We start from the raw sequence: 5,155 nt of genomic DNA, 5'->3' as shown, positions 1-5,155 counted from the left end.
TACTATCTTTACCTTCCTTCCCAAAATACAAAGACCTTAGAATGCTTTAACTCAAGCTACTCTCTCCCAAATTATATGCTATCTCTGTCCAGAATTTTAGTTCTTTTTAACCACACAAATTAGAGATGACGACGATGATGATTGTACATGGTCGAGTGTGTATTTAGATTTCTCCATATGGTTAAAATTTTTATTGCTCATTTTTCACTTCTAACACCTTTGATTGTTCTTCTGAGGTCGGTTTTATTTTTCCTGAAGTATATCTTCTGAAGTTCTATCAGTCAAGGGTCTGTGGGTATAAGTCCTGTCTGAAATGTCTTTACTTTGCTCTTGTTTTCAAATGAGAATTTCCCCGGATATGAGATTCTACACTGACGGTTATTTTCTCTTCATGTTTTGAAGATATCACTGAACTGTTTATTGGCCTCTGTTTGTGTATTGAGAAGAGAACTGAATTCCCAATTCAGTTTGTCATTCTTGAATTTAGTCACATGACCACACCTAGCTATAAGTGAGGCTGGGAATTACAGAACTTTAGTAGGTTGAATTACCTTCCCATTTATTTATTTATTTGCTTTTTTTGTTTGTTTGTTTGTTTGACTAGCAGAAAGACAACCTTCCCGTTTAATCACGCAGTTTGAAGATATCCTACTATTCCAATACTGATAAATCACTCACAGCTATGTCACACTAGGAGGAAACAGCTGACCCACTGGCTCTTTGTACACCCAAGATGAATGTGTCTTTAAGACAGAAAGGATCCCCAGTCGGCCCCACCCCCTCCTCCAAGCAGTGTGTGCAGAGGACCTGATCACAACAGCCAGCCCAGGGGAGAACTCTGGGAATTAGCAAAAACCGGACACAATCTCATCAAGTTAACACAGGGTGGTTAGCACTGGGTTGGACATTACTCAGACACACAGAGCCAGATCAAGTGACAACTGTCAGATGAGATCGTTTCAGTGAGGATTAAGAGGTAAGCTTCTTAGAACTGATTTTTTTTTTTTCCAATCCCTGGCTGAGTATTATGGTCTGGGGAGAAAACAGCCACCACTGATCACCACCGTGCGTGTGGGAAAGGCCCACTTTTGCGTTCCTGACACCGACTGGCAGGATGGCTGACTCCATAGGGCTCCACTAACCTGTGGCAAATCAAGGACAGGTCCAGCCCAACCAGAAGTTGGTATACATTCATCTATCTGTACTTCTGAACATTAAATTAGCTGGTGGAATAATCACTATTTCCTGTCAACCTCCCAAATTTAAAGGCTGGATACATTTCAGGAATGACAGGTTAATAACTTGGCAGTTCAAGTGATTATTAACTCCAGTGTCCACAGATTGATTTGCTTATTGTGTTTTGTTTTGTGGCCTCTCCCGTTGCGGAGCACAGGCTCCGGACGCGCAGGCCCAGCGGCCACGGCTCACGGGCCCAGCCGCCCTGCAGCATGCGGGACCCTCCCAGACCGGGGCACGGACCCGCGTCCCCCGCCTTGGCAGGCGGACTCTCAACCACTGCGCCACCAGGGAAGCCCGCTTATTGTGTATATTTTGTTGAAGTTCCTCAAAGGATTTTCCTTGTCAGACCAGGTGCCGTGATTAGCTGCATCTGTGCTTCATTTAGGAGATGCGCACCATATTTCTCAGCTCTACCCCACGCTCAACCGTTCAGAACTAAGGAAGGAAAATGACAGCGTCAAAAGGGATTAAAACAAGCGATTTGCTGTTGGAGCCTTTCAGAAAGATCTGGAACACCTATGATTCAGCAAATGGAGAATAACTTTAAGAAATGAAAAATCATTTAGTTGCCAGGGCAATGTGCTCCATAAAAGTAAACACTCTATGGAAACCCATTTCCTAAAGGGTGCCTCCAGGTAATGAAGGCTTAATATATTCTCTTCCATTCCCGTGTTCATATGCCATTTTTATATTCCGACTCGGGCCTGTCTACTACTTCTTTCCGTGCCCTTTGTGGGGTTAGATTAGAGAGGTAGGGTGTTAATAGGGCACTTGATGAAGATTGAAGACCCACTTTCTCCCCCTGGAGACCAGCCTGATTTGAACAAATCGAGGAGAACAAAGCAGCCCTTCTGTGTCCTTGGGAGGAAACCTGTTCTGTGTCCGTTTCTGCAGCCAGGTCTGCTCCTCCCAGGGAGGGATGTGGGGGGGTAGTCCACAGGGATCCCGGCTCTGGGAGGACACGGTTCCTGCACCATCTGGGCCCACCCGAGTCACTCCACACATGTACCACCTTTATCGGTGCTGCTGGATGGCTGAGTATGAGCTGGAGCCTGGGCTGAAGGCAGTGAGTTGCCGCTGGGCGCCTACAGGACGTGCAGGTCGAGCTGTTGACTGGCCAGGCTGGTGTCCCCTGTCCCCAATTCCTCACTGTTTTCCTCCTTCTGGCTGCTCTGCTGCTCGGGACACTCAAAGTGGACGTAGTGGAACACCTTGTTTGCAGTGTTGTGTGTTCCAACGATTCGGATGAAGGAGGTTGGCTGTCTTTCAAAAGTTACTGATTGCCAGGACTTGCAGGTGACTTTAGTTCTTTTGGCTACCGTGGTCCATTGCTGCTGGTTGGTGGAAACCTCAACATAAGAGCCGTAGCTCTGATCTTCACAGTCCCACAGTAATAACCACATTGACCCGATCATGTATGGCTGTGACAGTTGAACCCCAATTGTACCACTTCCCAGCTGATGACATGTATAGCCAGAATCCCAGTCAGAGTTCTCGGTGTCCCCGTTCAGCAAGGTATTTTGGCCCCGACTGACCCCTTCAATCATACTGGCACAATCAGCAGTGTTTACAACGTTCTCCATGGGCACTATTAGCCCCTCCTCCAGAGTGAAGGCTTTGTTTGTAAACATACGTTCAAGAGCCACAATGTGAAAACTCTTATTCACTGTGTTATGAGTCCCAACTATTTGAATATACCTGCTGACGCGGGCTGGAAGATATCACTTTTGCCAAGAACGACCCAGATATCGTGAATGATCAATCACCCTGATCCAATCAAGTTCATCCACTGACACTTCTAAGGAATATGAATGAGACCGGCTATCTCGGTCCAACAGGAGTATCCGAATATGATTGCTAATGGACGGCTGACACGGCTTAATCTCGATGCCGGAATGGCAGTCGTCATCAAACAGATGCCTAGAAAATCCATGATCCAAATCATAATTTTGAGTGTCACCGTCTGATAAGGCCGACTTCATCTGCCCTTTTTCCATCTGGGCTCCATACTTCATAGTTGCAATGTTCTCTTCTGGTATGAGCGTGCCTCTGTAGTTGAGGTCCACGTCCCGGCTCTCTGATTGAACTTTAATAGCATCCGGAATGGCATCAGGGGACAACAGTCCCAAAGACCTCACATCATTCAGAAGTTCAGTGAGGCTCATCAAAGCCAAGCACACAGCCTGCACAATTTCAGCGTGATTCTCCTCTGAATTATACTTACACAAGTTTAACAAGGCTAAGAAAATATCTTTTTCGGGAGCTGCAAATGAATCTTTTAATACGACGTTTAAAAGTGCTGTTTTAGAAAGGGAGAGGAAGCCTTGGCTTGAGAACACCTCCTGAACATTTCTGTCCATAAACATGCTGCACATCCAAGTTAACTTGGGAAGTGAGTAGAGACTGGAAACATCAAAAGTCATACAGACATTCTGTGTGTTAAGTGTTGTGCAGAGGTACTCAGAGGTAGAGTCCTCCAGCTCTGGAAATCCATATTATAGCCAGGCTCAAAAAGTCCAGCAGCACCTCCTCCTTCATTTTTTTTTTTTTTTTTTTTGCTGTACGCGGGCCTCTCCGGTTGTGGAGCACAGGCTCCAGACACGCAGGCTCAGCGGCCATGGCTCACGGGCCCAGCCGCTTCGTGGCATGTGGGATCTTCCCGGACCGGGGCACGAACCCATGTCCCCTGCATCGGCAGGCGGACTCTCAATCACTGCGCCACCAGGGAAGCCCACCTCCTCCTTCTTATCTGTCAGCCTTGCCTACCTAGTGTATTGAATAGATGTATGGAAGTAGCATTGCGACTTCTGCGGTGGTGTCCTGGAGAGGGATTTTGACTTCAGGCTGAGATTGTCACATTCCACCATATAGTAATGCTCCAAAATATTGGCACCTGACTGCTAAGATTACCCTGTGGGCAAGAAAACACTTTCTTTTCCACAACAAATGTGACATAGCCATATTCTTCCCCAATCAACAAGGCACAAATATGTCCAGAAATATGTGCACATGATCAATTTCCCCCACTTCAGCAAAGCGGCAAAGGTGGCTGTTATTCGTCTTGTAGAACAGATGATAGTCGTGGATCCCCACGATGTTCCTCTGAGACCTCACCGCCCTCACAGACGCCTCTTCCACCCATTCTGCAGCCCCATCGTAGCCACGGCCCCCTCCTCCGCCGTCCTCGCCGCCCCTGCCTACCTTCCCATTTAAATTTGTGGTTCTGACATAAGGAAAAGGAGGACAATGGCTCCTGGCGTAGGCAGGTAGCAAATCTCTATCACAGTCTGTCTTTTGGCTGTTAAACATCCATTTTATACTCCCTTCCCACATCTAGGTCTCACCCTCTGACATCTAGCTCAAAGTCCTTCTTTTCAGGCTCCGATGTGACTCTTCATGGTCCAGTGACCTATAAACTAAATGACAACCCATCTGCTGAACAACGATTGAGAATAGGTTTTAGTGGTTAAAACTCTCATTTAAAAAAGGGGGGAATGGGCAGCATGCAGCAGTCACTGGTCTGTAGCAATCACCAAGTGCAGTTGAGTAGGATAGCGGAGACCTCCAGCCCTGGCAGTAGGGTCCGCTGCCTGGTTCACTGCCAAGTTCTCTGGGTCTTTTATCTCATCACCCCACTGCTTCATAGCCCATGGTTTCCTTTCTCAAGGTCCAAGGTGGCTTCTGGAGCTCCAGCCCTCACACCTATGTACCAGTCAGTTGGATGGTACAAGGAAGGGAGAGACGCTGTAGGACATAAATGTCCTTAGTGGCTGTGGCTCAGTTTCTCCCCTGTCTCTCATCCTCCATGGCCACATCTGTGTGGGCGCTGGAAGGTCTGCTTCTCAGAGCCTCATTGTCTCCGGTCTGCTTCTGCTGGTGCAGACTTGGAGTTTAGAGTGTACTTTGGAGCGGGTTG

The 5,155-nt window shown here is 47.4% G+C and overlaps 1 pseudogene; it reads right to left on the bottom strand.

Moving 5' to 3' along the window:
• Positions 1 to 2,253: 2,253 nt before the first annotated feature.
• LOC116764608 lies at positions 2,254 to 4,260 on the bottom strand (annotated as a pseudogene).
• Positions 4,261 to 5,155: the final 895 nt, after the last annotated feature.

Source organism: Phocoena sinus, chromosome 13 (genome assembly GCF_008692025.1).
Source record: "Phocoena sinus isolate mPhoSin1 chromosome 13, mPhoSin1.pri, whole genome shotgun sequence".
Classification (NCBI taxonomy): Eukaryota; Metazoa; Chordata; class Mammalia; order Artiodactyla; family Phocoenidae; genus Phocoena; species Phocoena sinus.
This window is presented reverse-complemented; position numbering and strand designations above follow the sequence as displayed.